Below are 21,708 nucleotides of genomic sequence, written 5' to 3'. Positions count from 1 at the left end.
CAAACTAAAAAATACATCCTAATTTGGGTTATTTTCACCAAAGACATGTAGCAGAATACATCTCACCCTAAATTTATGAAGAACAATTATTTATTTGTAAACTTTTATAACAGAAACAAAGAAAAACGTGTTTTTTTTCCAAAATTTTTGGTCTTTTTTTGTTAATTTAGCAAAAAATAAAAACCCCAGCGGTGATTAAATACCACCAAAAGAAAGCTCTAGTTGTGTGAAGAAAATGATAAAATTTTAGTTTGGGTACAGTGTTGTATGACCGCGCAATTGTCATTCAAAGTGTGAGAGCGCTGAAACGTGAAAACTGGCCTGGGCAGGAAGGTGTAAAATTGCCCGGTATTGAAATGGTTAAACCTGTCTAATGTGAGTTTAATACTTGGATGGTGGGAATAAAAAGTTTTAAAAGGTAAAGCACTATGTCCTCTATTTCTTCCTGCATGCAGAGTAACACAAGGAGAGGATAATTAGGAGGTCTGGGATAACAAAAGGAGTGTGTAATCCCTGAGGGGATAATCAGCCACCAGAGGATACATCCATTACCCCTAAAGGAAGGATCTACCAATTTTACCAGCAAAAGTATATGTCTAGCAGGTTCCAGGGAAAGTGAACCGAAAGCGTGTATAGCCTAATTGCAGGCATCAAAGGAGCTGAGCGCACATCTTCACTATTTGAAGGATTCACAAAAGTCACAAATTGAAGAACAACAAGCACCAAGTCACTATATATAAACAATTGTTTATTCAATGGGACTATTATTTTGATGATATTTGGATTCATACTAATCACTACTAATTATTTATGAGCATTTGGTTATTTTTATTTATGGGGGATCATTTAAATGCGTTTTAGTTGAGGGTTATTAGTTGGTTTACTATTTTTATTATATTAAATGAGGGTATTATGAATATAAATGAAATTGAGGGTATTAGTAAGTACATCATGTCACTAATAGATGATTTATGAGCACTTGGTAAAATATTTTTTTAGAGGAGTATTTCATGTGGAATTATTTTGATATTTATTTGGAGGAGATTGATTAGTTGAAACTATCTATTTAAATATTTTTTGGTATTTATACACTTTTACTAGTTATTTGTATCATAATTTGAATTCATTTAATGGTAATAATTTAATTATTATTTATTGAGAAGTATTTAGGAGCGCAACATATATTTGTAGATATTTCCAACACAGTTGTATTTATGTGTTTCATGTTTGCGATCCTCTAGTAATTATCACACCTGTGGCTAGCAAGTCACTCTGATTCATCTATACCTGTTTAGAAAGAAAACAACCTGTTAAGGGAGAGGGTTAGCCCTAACACTTTGCATACCTTAGTTTTAATGGTCTTGGAAAGTATTTGGCAGATTTAAACAAAAGTTTAGTTTGGCTTTAATACCCACCTTAGCATACTCACCTTTGTTCATTTCCCTGCTTCTTCCATCAACCACGAGGAGCAAAAAATACAGTCCTGTGTAAGTTTACAGAGTCACTCTAGTCAGAGCCTACGCAGGGTTGAGGACTTTCTCTGCCCCTGTGACACTAATTGTTTATTCACCAAACACCAGCATTGTCATCATCATCATGCTACTCTATACTTCGAAGTATTGGGTATTTTCTTAATTTCACTTCAATATCCTGTATGGGCAAAGCACAGGGTAGGTTTGATGGACCTTGGAATATACTTTATAAATTGATTTGTAGTAAATGAACAGAACAAATTCGGTTACATTAGGAAGTTGGCAGAACAGAGGGTGATATTCAGGCCCAGACTGGGACAAAAATTAGGACCAGGAATTTTAGAGTGGTATTATTTTTTTACCATTTTATTTATTTACAATTTATTTAGGAGCCCTGTTGGGGGCTTTGGTGAAATATCAGTGGTCTAAACAGATCCCTGGCATCTCACCAAGTGCCCGGTGTGCCCCATGGCCGGTCCGGATATATGGAACTAGTAAAGGAGATTAATGGACTGGTTACTAGGTCACACAAGGAGGCCACGTGCCATTACAAAGTGTGAACTCCCAGCCCCTCACTTTATGAACACTAGTTGCAAATGAGTGAAAGCCAATTGAGATCCCACTTTTATTTAAATGCTGTAGGTGACTTAATAGTACTATGGCTGACCCTCTCTCTCTACCTTTTTTTTTTCTCTCTTCTCTCCCCTTCTTTTCTGACTTATCCTGGATCTTTTCTTTTGATTGTTCTATTTTTAATCCTTTCTTCTTTTTTGGTTTTCTTATTGTTGGTAAATCTATATGGAACTGCCTATGTTTACTGACTGATGGAACATTTGCTACCCTGTGGAGATGGTGTTTCCTGTTTACAACATCATTGACTAATGTTTTTTCATGTGCCTATATATTTTTAAGAATATGTTTATTCACCCCATCTCACCATGTAGATAGGCAATGTTACTATTTCTGTGTATACCAATTTTTCAATAAAAATATTGAAAGATAAATGCTGTAGGTGCCAGGGGTTTTCATAAATGACTCCTTATGCTATGTGATGTCAAAAACCTAGAAAAGAAATACCAAACTAGTGGGTACTGCTGTAGCAAACAAGTATGGTGCATTTGTCTTAGGTAATTGACATCCCACAGAATGGGGTATTCCAGTGCGTGGAATATTCCCTGCACCCTCTGCAAGAAAAAAGATTTACATTAGATTCTGCTTACCTGCTGACCAGAGACCAGTTTATGAAACAGAGATACCTGCTCACAGTATTGAAGTTTAGGATGCACATGAATAGTGACCATTCAAGACTTGGTGATGGGTCCTAAGGCCCTTTACAAGTGCACAGAGCAAATTAAGGCACCTTGAAGAGAATCAGCAAGTTATGAAGGACATATACTGATTCAGCTGAACCAATTAAAGTGGTAGTAAACTCTTATTATAACCCTATACCTACAGGTAAGCTTATAATAAGGTGTATATGTAGGTACTGTGAATATATTCTAAGCTTGCACTATTTAGAAGATATTCAAATTGGCTGTAGCTGATGATGTTATCGGTGTATGCACAGTACACAGAGTGACATCATCACGACATAACCATTCAAAGGGATGGACAATGTGAACCTGGAAGGAAGACCGGATGAAGATGGAAGCACTTGGAGCAGTAACAGCAAAGTGTTGGACGACTGTAGTAAAAAAAGTAAGTCTGAATTAATGTGCTTGTAAGTGGTGCATAATAACACATTATGGCATAAACCTGTAAGGGCCCATTTAAAAAAAATAGTAGACTTTACTGATGTTTTAATATACTGTATATCCCTAGTGTTGCGCTGGGTCATTGGCCCCCCCCCAGACTATTCCTCCTAGTCAACCCAGGTCGTTGCTACCTTCCCTGACAGCGACAGGGCACAGGGTGAGAGAACAGGATGGGAGGGGCTGGGTCAGTTGCCGGTCAGCCATCTGGGTGGATCCCAACATTATTGTCAGGATACATTTAGAGACTGGATTGGCCCTGTAACATCAGCCTGACAGCGAACTTCAGCCTGCTGTCAGCTGATTCTGGGTTACAGGAGTGTAAAACTAAGTGTGCTTCTGTGATCCACAGGAGAAGTATGACCAAACAAGTGCTGTCCATGCTTCCCTTTTAAATGTCTTAGTGTGGAGTGCTACTTTATTGGCTTCTAACCTCTGGGGGGGTCAAACTCCCTGTCACAATAACCCTCAAGCATACAAGACCTTATACAGGAGATAAGAAAAGTGTAACTGGACAGCAAGTAGAGGGAATATAGTGAGGATTAACAAGCATTGCTTCCTTTGTTCAAGAGACAGGTTGAGTTTTTGTCCAGGGTTCACCAAGACCCCACTCTTAGTTCTAAAATTGCCATTAGTCCCAAAGTCTGGGAATTATGGCCAGAGGGACTGGGACATAGGATATAGTCAGACCAGAGATGCAGAGAAGATAACAATATGATATTTGGAGGGGTTTTAAAGAGCTGTTATGATAATTTAAGGGACATTTTTGCAAGCAGTGTATACATTTCTGCAGTTTTGATCACGAGAGAGCAAAAAGATAGGTCAGTGCACCATACACCATCATATTACCACTCATCATATCTGGATAGAGGTTATATATTCAGTGTGTTAGGAGCCAGGGTTGAGTTGTGCAGTGGAGGACCAGTTTAAGGAGGAATTCCAATTTGAGAGACTTCACTGCAAAAAATGTAGGTTCTTTGGCATTTGGGCTCCAGTTTGGGGAAGTGGGGTTGCCTCCAGCTAGGGCAGGTAGTAAGGAGTCACATATTATCTCCAAAATATGGATCAAAGTCATGGAACTAGAGACTGGCCTAGACTTGGGATTCTTCCTGAGGTGTATTGATACGGTTGTAAAAGGATTTACAGTCATGTTATTGTTGAAAGTCATTTTATTTTTTTAATTATTATTATTTTCATTTCAACTACAACCCTTGTGGCTCTTCCTTCTTAGAGAAGGCTGAAGGTTAGTTAGAAGACATCTTGTGTATCCTACTGATATGTCCTGGAGGTATGGGCCAGGACACAGAGGTGAGTGGTCCACCACTAGCTCTTTTCAGTGTCTGATGAGTACAATTTGTGGATGCTGGTTTGAACACTCACTGGAAGGCTGTGGGTGACTTGGGACAATCAGTCGTTGTATTTGAGAAATTATTCTGGGAGGCACAATGCTATGAGTTTCTCCAGGAGCTGAAGTTGTATTATTATGGATAATAAGAGCTGCACTTATTGTGATTATAACACTTTTCTGCATGAGAAGTTCACGGACGTGCTGGCAGCTTAATTCATTGATTTTGGAATAGAAGAAAAGAAGAATTGTCCATTTATTTTATAGATCTGGAAGACAGCGTATGCTATCAACATGAGATCAGGGGCTAATGTATAGTTTTCTAAAGCGGAACTCTCGTCTACAGAAAAAAATTTAAATAAAACTTGCCACCCTCCCGAACCTATGATATTATGCCAGTTTTACCTAAACCCAAGGTTCCAATATTCTAATGCTCTTTTTTCCACCTCTGGAATATAAATGGTCCTCTGTGTCATCACATAAAATGCAGGACCAGTGGTGATGGACAAAGAGAGGGATGGAAAAAGAGAGGCTTTAGGAGACAGGTCGTCACAACTGGAATCATCAGGGAGGAAAACTGCGGGCCCAGCTAATTATTTTAAATCATCAACAATATATTCTTAATCTTCTGGTAGTAGTTGGGAAGGGGGGAGGGGTAGGTGACAAAATTTAATTCTTAAACCCAGCCCAGAATTAGGCTTCAAGAAAGCCAACACAATTATAATAATTTACGAATTAATATTTCAAACTCTGCATAATGCCGATCGTGACTGATCTTTAAAATGGTAATAAAAGCAGTATGATGGCAGAGTAATGACAATAAACTGTCATTTGACTGTTATGCATAAATGATTACTCAGATGCCAAAGCATGGCTACAATAAATGTTTTTCCTTTCTCTCTGTTGTGGGTAGCTACATATATCATGACATGTAAATTGATTTTGCTTCTAAAGGCAGATTTATAATCAGCTGTTATATTCAATTATTCACTGTAATTGCCAGTAATCTTGCGAGATATTTATCCCATTTGTGAGTTCAAATAACAAGTAAATGTTTGTTAACTCTTCTCTTTCTCAGTAAACACACAATATGCTATCAGTGTTCTATTATAGATATTAATTTGACTGTTTTCATGTATATATGTTTATATATTTATTCCAATTCATATTTATTCAGTGTAAAGAAACACTCTTGCCCTTGTATAATATGGAAGTTTCTACAGGGAAAGGAGGTCCTGGTGTAATAAGCAGTCCTAGCATTTTACTGCAATTAAAAGGTCACTTTAAAGTCTGTTCATTTGTGGGATTTACCTATCACCTTGATTGTTATGTGTTTTTTTTAACTGTGTCTGAACTGCCAAACCTGTAAAATAAGTATAATTCTGTTAAGCCATTTTTATATACCCCCTGCTACACTGCATAATCAGGTGGGTGACCCCATTTTACAGAAGAGTAAAATTGTGCACCCCCTGCCCCAGCCTGCTGAATTCATAGTAAAGAAACATCACCATTTCAGCGAGCTAGTCCCTCTGCTCTTCCCACTAGTGCCAGAAAACATATTAGACTGACAGCAATGTGTAATGCAATCTGATTGGCTAACAGTGCTGGCTCTCCATCATAGTTCTCAGTCTTAGTTCTGGTGTGCAGGGGATTATGGAAATATATTGATGGTAATCAGATAAAGCTAATTCTAAGAAGCTGTTCAGACCTTGTGCGGTGAATGTTTTTCTACACTGGATCAACATCAGTTTTGTTTGTTTTTTATGTGCCCCATTCACACTACAACACTGGTGTGATGTGTGGTGCAGTACAGAAAAATGCAGATTTGTGTGGCAGCCGAAGGTCATCACGTGACCCAGCGAGCTGCTGCGTGAAGACCTAACTGAAGTGTACACTTTATACAATAAAGTCACAAAAAATGTAAACAGTGCAATGCCTTGAAACAGCGATGTGCACCTACCTCTTACTACCCGGCAAAACTGACAATGGTCCTTACACTATAATAGAATGTTTAAGCATAGGGAAGGTGTGAAAGTACCCTTAGCACACATCCCCCCCAATCCTTCCTCTTTGCACATATCCCCCCTAATCCCTTCATCTTGCACATATCCCCCATATTCCCTCCTCCTTGCACATATCACCCCCCCCCCCAATCCCTCAACCTTGCACATATCCCCCCTAATCCTCCTCCTTGCACATATACCCCCCCCCCAATCCCTCCTCCTTGCACATATCCCCCCTAATCCTCCTCCTTGCACATATCACCCCCCAATCCCTCCTCCTTTCACATATCCCCCCAAATCCTCCTCCTTGTATGTATCCCCCCAATCCTTCCTCCTTGCACATATCCCCCCCAATCCTTCCTCCTTGCACATATCCCCCCTAATCCCTTCTCCTTGCACATATCCCCCCTAATCCCTCCTCCTTGCACATATCACCCCCCCAACTGCTGCTCCTTGCACATATCCCCCCTAATCCCTCCTCTTTGCACATATCCCCCCTAATCCTCCTCCTTGCACATATCCCCCCTAATCCCTGCTCCTTGCACATATCCCCCCTAATCCTCCTCCTTGCACATATCCCCCCTAATCCCTCCTCCTTGCACATATCCCCCCTAATCCCTCCTCCTTGCACATATCCCCCCTAATCCATCTCCTTGCACATATCCCCCCTAATCCGCCTCCTTGCACATATCACCCCCCAATCTGTCCTCCTTTCACATATCCCCCCTAATCCTCCTCTTTGCACATATCACCCCCCAATCCCTCCTCCTTTCACATATCCCCCCTAATCCTCCTTGCACATATCACACCCCCATCCCTCCTCCTTGTACATATCACCTCACCCCATTCCTCCTCCTTGCACATATCACCCCCCCATCCCTTCTCCTTGCACATATCCCCTCCAATCCCTCCTCCTTACACATATCATCCCCCAATCCTCCTCCTTGCACATATCACCCCCCATTCCTCCTCCTTGCACATATCACCCCTAATCCCTCCTCCTTGCACATATCACCCCCCAATCCCTCCTCCTTGCACATATCACCCCTTAATCCCTGCTCCTTGCACATATCCCCCCTAATCCCTCCTCCTTGCACATATCCCCCCTAATCCTCCTCCTTGCACATATCCCCCCTAATCCCTCCTCCTTGCACATATCCCCCCTAATCCGCCTCCTTGCACATATCACCCCCCAATCTGTCCTCCTTTCACATATCCCCCCTAATCCTCCTCCTTGCACATATCACCCCCCATCCCTCCTCCTTGCACATATCCCCTCCAATCCCTCCTGCTTGCACATATCACCCCCCCAATCCTCCTCCTTGCACATATCACCCCCCATTCCTCCTCCTTGCACATATCCCCCCTAATCCCTCCTCCTTGCACATATCACCCCCCCAATCCCTCCTCCTTGCACATATCCCCCCTAATCCTCCTCCTTACAGATATCACCCCCCACCCCAATCCCTCCTTCTTGCACATATTCCCCTCCAATTCCCCTCCTAGCAAATATCTCTCCCCAATGCAAATAGTCACTAATCCCTCCACCTCTAATCTCAAACAAATTATTTTCACACAGCCCCCCCTCCCACACATACAGGATTGCTAGTTCGGACTGCACACAGTTTTATTACCTGCACCCTGCCTCCTCCAAGTCCTGGCAAAAGGAAATGTGTGCAGGTAATTAAACTGTGTGCAGTCCGAGCTAGCGATCCTATGTGTGGGAGAGGGCACAGCACAGCCTCTCTCCTGAACACAGATCACTGCACTAGGCTGTGTACTCACGTCCCAGGCTGGCCCTGAGTGTGGGAATGGGGGAAGATACTCAGGCATCAGCTGTCAGCCAGGAGGTACACAACAGAAATCTGGGGGGTGCAGCCTACCCCAGCACCCCCTAGATCTGGCCATCTCCTCATATTGTTTTAATAATTTCATTAAATTAGGTAACGTTATTCTAGACTTTACTATATGTAATAACACATCATCCACATATGCTGCCACTTTATGCACAACTTTCCAACCTTTATTCCTGCTATATCCACATATTTCCTTACCTTTGCCAATACAGGCTCTAAGTATATAACAAACAATGAGAGGGAGAGTGGGCAACCCTGTCTGGTTACATTATACATTTTAAAGAATTGAGAGAGGGACCCATTAACCTTGACCGCAGCTGACGGGGTGCTATAAAGTCCTTTTACCCACTTCAACATTTTAGGCCTAGACCCAGTTTCTCTAACGTATCCATCATAAAGCCCCAATTAACCCTATCAAAAGCTTTTCCGACATCTATTGACAGTAATGCCAGCGCTTTTTCTCTTTTTACCTTTTGTAAGAGGAACCGTGTTCTCAGGCCATTATCCCTACTTTCTCTTCCAGGAATGAATCCTACCTGATCCAGGTGTATCCACGCCAGCATCAAATCCTTTAATCTAGTTGCCAACACTTTAGCATACAGTTTAGTATCAACGTTTAATAAGGATATTGGCCTATAACTAGCACACTGTGTACTATCTTTCCCTTCTTTGAGTATGATCGTTATATGGGCCTGCAATGACTCCTCTCTCATTTCCAGCCCTTCCCCTATGGATTCATATAGCTACACATTTTGGGGACCAAAAGATCACTGAATTTTTTGTAATACCCCACCGTATATCCCGGGCTCTTTCCTTTAGCTGTATTTTCTAAGGCCAGATTAATTTCCTCTAGGGTATTAAATCTCTCTACGGCCTCTAGTTTTTCTCCTGCTATTCAGTTCCATTTCATTTAGATATTCTAGTCTCTTTTCCTTTATTTCCTCCTCTTTTTTTCTGATGTCTAGGACTCACATCATACAGACGGCTATAATATTTTTGGAACTTGTTAGCGATATTGGTGGTGGAATATACCATTTCTCCTTTATCATCCTTCATTTTTTTTATAAAATGTTTTGATTTATTTTCCTTTAATTTCCTCATCAGATCTTTTCCTGGTCTGTTCCCCCACCAATATCTTTCTTTTGAGATACCCTTCTTGACTCCTGTTACATCAGATCTTTTAATTTTTCCCTTTTAATAATTAACTTCTGATACACGTCTGTACCTATCTTCTTTTTATGCAACTATTCTAAATTAGAGAGCTCTTCAGTCTTTATTTTTTTCCCTCATTCTCTCTTTTTTTTCTGCTCCCATTGAGATCAGCATTCCTCTAATATAGGCTTTATGTGAGTCTCGGACTGTGGCTGCTGATATATCCTCCGTCTCATTAAACTCAAAAAATTGCCCTATCTCGCCCCTTAACCTTTTTCCTAATTTGAGGTCTTGAATAAGCATCTCATTTAATCCCCACCATGGTATTTTATCTTTGTCCTCACCCACTTGAAGCCTCATTGTGACTGGAGCATGATCTGAGATAGACATATCCTCTATATTGGCACCAACAACTCCAATTGTCTATGTTCGATCATTATGTAGTCCAGTCTTGAACACGATCCATGTACGGGAGAGAAGAAGGTATAGTCTTTTTCTTTTGGATGTTTAACTCACCAAGTATCCATAAGCTGCCCTTGATAAAGTAGTTTCTTTAATGATTTTAAATTCTTCTCCCCCTCTCTCCTCGTACAAGACAACGTATGCAACTGAGGATCCATGCACAGATTTAAGTCCCCAGCCACAAGTAGACTCACCTTTCTAAATTCGGCAAGTTCTCTTAACACTCCCTCCAGGAATGTTGCTGGCTTTTTGTTTGGACAATAAATATTAGCCAATGTATATTCAGCTCCTTGTAGTTTCCCCCTCAAGAATAGAAATCAGCCCTCTGGATCCTCCTTTTTTCCCTCCAATATAAAGCTCACATTCTTTGACAGCCCTATCATGACCCCTTTGGCCCTTTTGACTGGTGAATCTGCATAGTACCATGTTACATATTGCTTCGAATATATTTTCACATTTGTATCGTGAGTTAAATGTGTCTCTTGGAAAAACACTACATCTATGGAGTATTGACAAAATTTCCCTAAGTATCTTATGTCTTTTATTGGGGGAGTTAGACCCTTTCACATTATAAGTCATAAACATCATGATATTAATTTTAGCTGTTATTTTCCTGCCCTACTAGAATTGCTTTCACCAAGAAAAGAAAACAGACACAGAAAATTTAGAATGTGGCCTATCTCCCTTCTACCATTGCCTCTTCCCCTCCCTCTTCTCCTCCACCCCCCCCCCCCCTCCAACCCTCCTGGTCTATATTTTGCCTTGGTATCTGACGTGGGGACTCCCCACTGACGATTCCTAATTTGGGGTGAAACTTAAAACGCGTATGCCAGCCCCTCTCCTGGACTGACCTCAGGGCGACCTGCTTGCTCAACAATCTCCACATCCCTTCCATCTCTTCCCCTGTTGACCTGATCTCAGGGGAAAGAGAGGAAGGAAATATGGGAATCATGACCCAGCCTAGAAGAGCCAGGGAGAGAGAGAAAAAAAAAAAGGTATTTCCACTATCCCCCTCGCCTTGCCACGTCCCCCTGCTTCTTCTTCCTAGATACACATTGCCACCCTCCTGAGCCCTGCCTGTCACGACCCGCGGTCGCCGCCACCAACAGGAGACAATCGCACAGCCGCGACTAACGGTAATACGTCACGCCCACGGCGTCAGACCCCAGACCTTCTCACCAAAGTCGTGACCGAAGGGCCGGCCGATCTAAAACCGCGGTGTGACGCGCGTAACAAGGCCCCACCCAGCTGCACCCTACACAGCGATTGCCCAGCTAATGGACTACAATCGGTGCCTGCAGCCTGAATGCGCTTGTTACTGGGTCGAGTTAATTACGCAACTAACCCTCTACAGCCACCACCACTTTTGTCGGAGACTGCGAAACTCCCGTTATCAAATATACACTATAATGATTGAAATATTGATCTATATAGCACGGCCCGCGGACCTACTATACAGAGTTATAACCAACAGTAGCGTCTCTTCAAAGGCAGGGGTTCGTGAATTGCAAGTAAGCGCTTAGAAACAGTTTAACACTTTCAGAAAGAAAGATTTATTACTAAAAGCGTCAGATGCAAATACATATTTGCAAAGAGATGTCACAAAAATATATATATATATCTATATAAAGACATAGCAAGGAGATAATTAGGAAGAAGATTACAGGGTTGAGTTACTTGCCCATATGCCTGGGTTTGCAGTCCAAGTTGTGAGCAGGGTGATTTCTTTGATCTCCTCTTGTTACGATGTTACTGGGAGATCTCTCTGTGTGAGTCTTGTGTGTCTCCCCGACTAACTCACTTGACTCTCTTAAAGGTCCCTCTCAAAGGGGAGGGGGGGCTCTGACTACACGTTTTGGGAGTGGTCATTGGGAAACTCTACACTAAATTACCAGCTTCATATCCCATGATATGAACCATACAGTTGACCTGAGGACTGTGCACTCTGGTCAGTTTGATAAGGTGTGGGGCTTACATAGCTTTGGGTGACCAAAGTGACACGTCCGCAGACAGGCTGGCTCCACTTCTCATGTCTTAGCCTGGTTGTTCCACATCATCTGCCAGGAGATAAAGTCTGCCCCACAGGAATGCAAAGGGGGGGGGGATGTGAGGAATGATTCAAGGAATACCTCAAATACAACAAGATAAAGGAGAACTCTGCTTCCAGCTGGATGAGCTATTGCTACACTGCCCTCCCCTCTTTCTAGACCCCTCTGGCCATCCTTCAAAATCCATTTTCTGTAAGTCTAATTTCTCACAAAAGTCATTAAATTCTTCTGGAAATCTCAGCCTTGCCGATCTTCCATCTTTCCACCCGATTAGACATGCAGGAAAGCCCCAGTTATATCGAACTTTTTTATCTGTCATATGGTCCAGCAGTGGTTTCAAAGATCTTCTTCTAGCCAATGTCTCTGGGCAGATGTCCGCAAAAATATGCAGGGTTGTTTCATCATATTTTATTTCAGTGCAGTCCCACAACCCTTTCCATATTTGTTCCCTATCTCCAAAGTGATGGAACCAGATGATCACATCTCTGGGACTTTCGGCAGATGTTCCCTTTGGCCGTCTAACCCTGTGCACTCTCTAAGTTTTCAATATTTCTGTCACTGGTTTTCCCATAATTGGATTACAGATTCTCTCCATTTTCTCCTGTAGATCTTCTTCCTGTCCCATTTCATCTGGTAGACCTCTAATCCTTAAGTTGTTTCTTCTATTGCGGTTCTCCTGATCTTCTACCATAAATAATAACTTTCTCTGTTCTTTCAGCATCTCCTCTACCTGCAATTCCAATTTATTGATTTGTTGTGCATATCCCTCCATTTTCCCCTCAACTTCTTCAATTCGGGTTAATATCTGACCCAGATCAGTGTGGAGAGTCCCGATCTAATTTTTCATGGACATCTCTAGTTTCGCAAACGTTTCCGCCAACTCATTTTTTAGAAGTGATTGTGACATGAGTCCTTGCTGTTCCATATTTCCTGCACTTTCTCTGTTATAGGTTCTTTACATTGGTTTTCTTCCAATATCACGATTGAAAGTCTGGATTGATCTCCGTCAAATTTTTTATAATGATTCTCCCAGGTTTGAGTCTCAGGGCTTTATTCCTGTGGGGGCATATACTTTCCTATGGTGCTTGCATTTACGCTTGGTTGGGGGGGTTTTGGGTCCCCCCCCTTTAGTTGATCTACTCTTCATTTCTGGAGCGTTACAATTCATTATCCTCTGTTCCTGTATATCAGAAATACTGACCCCAGAGTAGCCCTTGTTTCCTTCTGCTAATAAGTCCCAGAAAGTCCCTTTATACTTTATAATAAGAGGACCCCCAAGACCACTGGGGCCCTCCACTCATAATCTTCTCTTTCTCCACAGTGGTCAACACCTGTACCAATTTACTGCAGAAAACAACAGTTCTTAGAAGAGTTTTAACCACTACCTGCGGTAACTCACCTTCCACTTGCATGCCACGTATGCACTGCTGTTTCATCCCTGCTTACTCCTTCTTCGAATCCACTCTCCCAGCCAGGGTTCACCATGGAGGGCCCCCCCGCCCCCGAGTCAGAAGTCTTGGTGCATCTGGGGTGGCTCCCGGGGACAAGAGCAATATATTATATTGTGGTGCGGGGAAGCTGGGTGTTTCTTCTATATGAGCCACCAGCTCTCTCTCCAACTACTCCCCCATTACTTCTGGGCTCTGCACCTCCACCATTCAGGCAGCTCCACTGGCACCACCGTCGCCCTTCCGTCCTCCAGCTATCCTCTCCTCCTCTCTCCTCTCTCAGCAACCATAATCACTGGACCTCTTCGGCATTCAGCCCCCAGTCCCCATCTGCCACACACAAGGCATCGGCACGCTCACAGACTGGCTGCAGACACCTCCCGGGGACCTCCGCCGCACCGGCCGCCGGCGAAGCGACTGGCCATTGGATCTCCAGACCACTCGGCCTCCCATCCGCTCCACACAAGGACCCAGGTAGGCTAAGGCTTCGGGCATATGGAGCTCAGGCGGGCGTCCGGAGCTCATCTGCCACGCTGCCTCACAGCGCCATGCTTCAGCTCCTCCCCCACAGACTCCTGTATCCTGTCCGCAGACTCCTGTATCCTGTCCGCAGACAGGTTTAATGCTTGTTGAACTTGGGGTGAAAGGAATACTCCAAATTCAGTCCTCAAAGTAGCAGAGGACACTATTTGGCTTAACTAGACTCTTCAGGGTACTCCCCTTCTGGACTAGTAATAAGCGAACAACAACTCAGGGGACTCCAAGCACAGGAGCAGTCCTAAGTCAGAAACTCTGGAGCAGATACTCAAATGATTAAGCAGCAACAGTCACTAGGATGTCTCACTCTTGCCTATACGAATAATGTCACTTGTACATGAATGCCTCTGTTCATTACCAGCCAGACACTTCTCCTGTGAGCCTCCGGGCCAGATCCTCAGTGAATCCCTTCTGAATTGGCTCCAACTTCTCTCAGAAAATAAGCCCCCAGCTCTCAATGAGCTTGGACCTTGATGAACTCCAGCAGACTTCAGCTAATCTGCCCAGAAGGCAGCAGCCCTTCAGGCTGGGGCTTCTCCTGCTGTTCCAGGCCAGACTATTTATGCACTCCTTAGCCATCTACTGGACATTCTCCCCCCTAGGGACTAGCTGAGAGCACATCAATTTTCTGGCCCATGGTCTGCTTCCAGCCACTGTATTCTAGAATCCACTAGAAGTCAGGGGAAAGTAGTTGAGCCTGTAGCCAGCAAGACCGAGCAAAGCCAAAAATAATCACACACTGCTTCACTGATTACAGAGGAGCTAAAAAGACTGAATTTACCTTAACCTCTCCAGCAACCTATTTTAGGAGGGTGCTAGATCTTCATTGACCTTCATTAAAAGAAGCACTCACCACTTTTTTTGTAACTGAGGTTACATATATTGTTATCATATATGTACAATGTACTTTGTTTCATACTCAACATGTCAGGATTTTATCCTTATATGATTAAAATGTATCTACACTTTTGTACTCAAACTTGTTGAACAAAAATGTATTGAAACAGAAAGAAAAAAAGCTGCAGTCGGAGTCCTTACCTCATTTCTGGCACTGTGTCTTGCAGATATTCCTTTCCGCCACCCAATATCCTCAAACTTCCAGATTGAATGATGCGTAAAGACAGAGGGCATTCAGTAAGTGTAGGGCATCATGGACCTACCCCCAGGGGGCTCCACTACAACATCTATAGGGGAAGGTGATAGGTGGGAACACCTGGAGTCTGGAGTTGGGCAGCTTTAAATAATGTTTTTATATTTGTCTAGGTTTGACCTGCAATGCCGTCTAACATATATTATTATTATTATTATTCAATACATAAGGAATAGGAGGGCCCTGCTCATGGAGCTTACAATCTAAAGGAAAGGGGAGGTAATACAAAAGGTGATAGCTGCTGTAATGGAACTGACCCAGTCTGCACTTGGGTACTTCCGTTATAATACCGCTTCCCCGTCCAAACACCAACCACAGACACCACAGATTTGAAGTAAGCCAGAAAGTAGGCTAGTTTATTTGAACACAGATACAAGATACACTCAAGGGACAAATCCCCCCTCCCTGCATAATGTCACAGGGCGGGGCAATCTACATTTAGTAACAAGAGACACACAGGTATTCAAACTTCACTCCAGCAGAGAGTCCCATCAGGAGGGAGGGCTGCTGGAGAGAACCCCCCACCAAGCCAACACACATAAACACATACATCCCATAATAGTTTGCTCCCAAGCAAGACAAACAATAAAACAATGGGATGCAACCACATAACGCCAAACAATCCACAACCCCCACCCACCTATCTCCTAGACATGTCTACATAATATTTGGACAGATCACCCTGTACCCCTACAGGCACAGGGTGACTTACACATAATAGGGATATGGGGAGCTGAGACAGGGGTCTCCCCACCCCTCTAAAGTGAGCTGGGTTTCATGGGCCCCCCACCCAAAGTGACTCCTATCACAGCTGCGGAGGATGATCTGGTGGAGGTGATTCAATCACAGTTCTTAGGTGGAGGTGGAAAGGCTTCCCTGAATAGGTGAGTTTTCAAAGATAGCCTAAAGGTGGACATATATAGACTAAAAGTCTGATAAGGAGCATTTTAGGCAAAATTCTGAAATAAAAATGTTGGGTGAGAAGTGAGAATTATTTCTTAAGTTCTTAGAAACTCCTGAAATGTATTTATCAATAGTATACTTACTGAAACCTTTGCCATAGATTCCAACAATAATTTATGCTTTTTTAGCTTGTTAGCCTTGCTTAGAAAAGAATACATGAATTGGACAAGATCATCCACTCTTAACAGAGACCCTCTGGTAGACTGAAGATGCTTGCACATTCTCACTTGAATGAGAATACTTGCCATGAAGACATCTGAGGTCACTGGCAGAAATCATTCACCACAAGCAAGGAATCAATTAGTATTTACCTTGAAACAGATGAAAAATGATTAGAATTCCAGTTCGTCTCTTGTGAAATGTTACTGACGTCAGTAAAGGAAGACTATGGACAGGGAGATTTCTCTAAAGGGACCACACACTCAGATCTACTTAGCTTATTAGAGTGAATGTTATGAGAACATTTACGGGTCACTAGCGTGATGTCATACACGAATGTTATTGCTGGGTGAGCCATCAGCCTGCTGATGAGCCCCAGATACCTTCAGTAACCTGTCATACATATATATATATTTAAAAGTAATAGTATTAAAAGTATACCTAAACTATTTTTAAAGTAAATATATTATCTTTAGAATAAAAAAGCTTGTTCTAAATAATCTTACAATATGTATTAGAGAGGTGGCCACATTTGCTCTCTGCATATGTAGGATCTACTTTTCTACTGCTCCTATTCATAGTGTAGTCTATGGGGTTGATTTGCTCAAGGAAAATAGGACACTAAGCAAGGGAATTGCACTTTGCAAGGTAATTTTACATTTTCCCCAGAGCTTAGGGAATGAGGTGAAGTCAGCTAACTTCCATAATCCAATCATTTTCAAGCAAAAATGCTGATTTGTTTACTTTCCTTGCACCAGACTGGAGATGCTTTCCAAAGTGAAATCATACCACACACTGGGGAAGATTCCCTTGCAAAGTGAACAGTTTGCCTTAAGTAAAATGAACCCCTTAAAGTTAGCTGATTCTTTGAAAACCTGCAAGGATGGAGCTGGGGATGGGAGCGGGGCTGAGCCACACTGTGTTTGTTTATGGACGCACACAGCCCAGCTCAGGAGCATGCCCACAGGAGTGCTTCTCACACAGGGCTTGCTGAGGGGGCACTCAGAGAAAAGGAGAGAGAGCTCAGAGAGCTTCAGGAGGGGGACACCAGAAGAGCAAGTGACGGGCTGCTCTGTACAATATAATTTTTATTTACATTAACATTTTATTGACATTACATGTGTAGGGATCCACTGCCCTCTACTGTCAGCTGCTAGTATCACACTGTAATGTAAAATTATGTATGTGAACTTCCCTGACTGGGTGGTTGTTGAGAAAGATCCTGCATTCCAGACTGGTCAGGTAACAGCTGGATGGTCTCCTCATCACCACAGATCTTGCTGATAATACTTGTTTGTATATTGGATGTACAGTATATACTGTTATTAATCTCTTATATAAAGCCTGTATTATTTCTATACTGGTGTGCATCTATATACGTATGGTTAATGTTATATGTTGGTTGCATTAATTCTTCTGCTTCTAATTACTTTGATAAGATTACTGGGTAATTTCCCAGGAAGGGAATCCCCACTGTTCACAGAGGACCTGTGTGGAATGGAGTTACTGCCAACTTTATTATCAAACTCACTCTTCCACTTAGCAAAGGTTCTGGTTCTCCTATTTATCTACAGGTTTGGTGCAATATCCTGTTTGCAGAGGTCCATTTGTGGGTAGGTGCAGTGTGGTATGGTATAGTAATTCATATAATAAGTCCCATTGCAGATAACAAAAACTTTACAAACAGCCCACCATGCCAGGACACCACACCAGAAAACACTCACAGCTTGGCAATACAGCAGGTACAGATGCACCAACAGCATCTATCTCAGAGGGATGAATGTGGCCTGGCCAATCTGGCCCCAATGCAGAGGCTTCCAAAAAGGATGACATGTTCCTAGCCTGTCCCTACTCGGCCAGAACATCTCCCAGCTGCTAATCACTTTCCCCGATTGACGGGTTCGCTTTCCCTACCCTCTCCACTTCGCAAATGTGCACCAAAACCTGGGGGGCAGGGACCTAAATAGGCTCTGTTGACCCAAAATGGCCACTAGGCCAACTGGATTGCTGCCCCAATTGCCTGGGAAACCATGGAGAAGCAAGGTTTCTCCTGACTTCCTCTGCAGCACCACTCCAGTCCATTGCCATCTGCAGTACAGGAAGCCTGCTCACACATTTCTCATAATCCCCCAAAAGAGGGCTACATATGTCTTTTATTTTGGAGAAAAAAAAAGATCCTTTAGAACCACTTTAGGTTAGCCAAAAGGGTATCACTTAGGCCTCTTTCACATTGGTGACGGGGGGGGGGATTGAATTAAAAACAGGTACTTGAGCCGTGGCTGTACTGCCCCTGATAGCCCACCTAAAGCTCTCAATAGATAATTATGAACCTAAAACTCTAAATTTTGTACATCAATCGATGGCTTACACATTCCAATATTCTACTACTCCATTAATAAGAATATATATTCTGTCTTTGCTGGAAGGTTCCATCTTATAACCTGGATGACTGATTGAACCAAATACCTCCTGCAAATTTCATTCCTCCTAAGTCTTCCTAATCATTTACATTGAACAATACAAAGTTAATCATTTACAGGAAATATATTTTTTTCTTCAGAATAACCCAGCAGTGTTCTATTATGTGATTATTCTTCATTTAAGAGCTCAAGCCTAAATAAAAATAAGGATGATAATGTAAAACAAGGGGTCACTGAGAATACTGAACTCAATGTTCATGTACTTTCATTACCATTACTAATAGCCGATGAAAACGGCTTGTCTGTGTCTGTATTTATTGCTTTCCTATGACTGACAGCTCGGTTTGAAGCTGCTATTTTGTCATGGGAGGTGAGGATTTTCTCTCTTTCAGGAATAATTAGCATCATATTCATTTATACATGTAGTCTACAAGCCATTATGACAGGTCTATAGATGTTCACAGTACAGTTTGTACGGAACAGAATATTATTTTCTTTACATCTTTTACAGTTTTTTTATATCTGTTCTGAGCTCTGGCAGGCTGACACAGTTTATTTACTGCTCCTTTTTAGTGGCTAAGTAGAAACCTTGAAAATCTCTTTTCAAAGACATTGTAACCCTCCAGGTTATTTGTAAATACTGCAGTGATTTTAAAATCATTCTTCTCTATTTGGATGAGTTCTCACAGCCGCATTGAGTAGAGAGCTGGATTATCAGTCACTGTTCTCAGCTCCGTCCCTTGGAGTGCTGGGCTGTGAACTGGGCTTGTTTAGATTCTCAGGGGCTCACTGAGAGGTTTAGACAGGTGCTGCTCCAGACTATGGGGTGGATCCCGAATTTAAAGTTGGGATCTTTCCCCAGACTAGACCAGCTGAGTGATGACAGCTGACAGCAGGCTTCAGCCCGCTGTTGGCTGAAAACGGGTCACAGGAGTGCAGAACGAACTGCACTCCTGTGATCCAAAGGAGAAGTACAGCCAGGCAAGCTTTGGCTGTACTTCTTTAAACATTCTTTAATGAATATTTTCTACTTGATTCTGTACTATAGGTGTTGTGAGGACAGCATCATTAGTTTCTAAAATTGACTGCTAAGCTGGGAGTCCCAACTAAAACATTATGATCAGCATCATTGTTTTACAGTACACATGGCAGTCCGAACATCCCATTTATGTCATGTACCTGACCGGAGGCTGCAATAGAGAGAGGGCTCCCCTTACGGCTAAGTGCAGTGCGCCCCTGGAGGTGGAAACAGGAGGTGCAGTGCGCAAAGAAGCATGGGTTGCCAATGGTGTTGTTGCTTGGAAATGTCTGATGAGATGGAACCCGTGGGTGCTCCAGTTGCAGGAGGAGTTTCTCCAGAGGAACGGGAGGGGCTGACAATAATCCAGCAACCACTAAGCAGAGCTGCAGTCCTTATAAAGGCCACTGAGTGTCAGCAATTAGTGCACGCTGTGTGTGCTGGTGTGTTTTCGTGCACAGGAATGCTTTATTACGTGTCATCTGCCTATGCACATGTGCACTTCTTTGCATGAATTGGCGTGGCCATATTGCACATTAGCGCATTTGCTTCCTCGTCTTTTCCTCTGCCAATTTATCCCTGTAAAAGTAACTCACTAAATGTAATCTTTAGATGTGGTGGGTGCATTAGTTTTCCTTTTTTAGGCTTTATTTCCTTTATTTTCCCCTGGTGATCTAGTCAGTAACACACCTGTAGCACCAGCCTAGATAGGTGCTAGGTTTAGGTAAATTTTAGTTCTTGGCTCCCTGTAATCATCTGCACTGCCTGTTATTGCTTTGGTGTGCTCTGAGTTTCACAGGAAGGTAGTGAGCTCTGGAATATAGTCAGTTGGGAGAGTCAAATTGACAGTATGAATATTTATGTGGCTCCAGACAATCCCTGGAAGAGGGCCCAGAAGGTGGCTGGGAGGAAGCATAAGTAGCATTGTTGCCTTTAAAAAGACACTGTGCGATATTTATTATATGTCTGCTATGTTTATAGAATGATATTTAATTGTTGCTTTTTTATTGTTTATTGTATACTGGATACGGAGTGTTCAGTCATACTTGGGATGGCTGAATACTTTATTTCTATCTGTGATTGCATTTGACACACCACCTGGCACATTACTGTGATTGGCTGAGCCGTACCGCGATGCAGAATGTGAGCGGTATAATTTACACTGAACTGACGTCTGCATCCAGACCGCCCCGTGAGGACGTCGTTGGTGAAGAAATGCGTAGGGCGTGGCCTACTGGATGCCGACGTCTGGGAATAAGCGCTGGGTCTACAAGTAGAGGATCCGTGGTGTACGGTGGTGTGCCTATATACTGTTGCTCGAATCAATGCCCATGAAACTGGTGTCGGTGTAGACACCTTAAAATGTGAGTGTTATTTATACATTAAAGCTTTTAAACGATTTGAAGCTTGCTGCACTATGATCTCTTCCTTTTACTTTTGAACATGGTCCCAATGATACGGAGATATACGATTTAGAGATGATATATACTCCTGGAAATTATCCATAGCTTTGAATGGTGACGACTCATCCTATAGGATATCGGTTGTTTGCAGAGTAGAGTAGAAGGTAGATAGGTGTCCTCAAGTTACAACTTAATTGATATCTACTGCTCCCAGAGCAAAAGTGTTTTTTGCTGGTCCAATTGTTGATCAGCATTGAGTTCTGGTAAGTGATCCAACTTCTTTGGTGGTGGATTTGACACGGTGTGGACACTACTTAATTTGCAAAATATTTTTTGGAGATATATTTTTTGGACGTTTATTTTTTGGATATTTATTTATTTATTTATCAACACTTTTTCACATATTTTTTTCTTTGTTATTTATTTAGTGATATGTTCATTTAGTGCATTCCTTTAATTTCATTTATTTGGTCAAAAAATTTATATGAATTTTTTGAAGTGGGAATTTGCTGCTTTAGCTT

This window comes from Staurois parvus, unplaced genomic scaffold, assembly GCF_062004578.1.
Source record: "Staurois parvus isolate SC_StPar_1 unplaced genomic scaffold, SC_StPar_1.0 ptg000087l, whole genome shotgun sequence".
Taxonomy (NCBI): Eukaryota; Metazoa; Chordata; class Amphibia; order Anura; family Ranidae; genus Staurois; species Staurois parvus.
The sequence above is the reverse complement of the archived record's forward strand: the minus strand, read 5'-3'. Positions refer to the sequence as shown.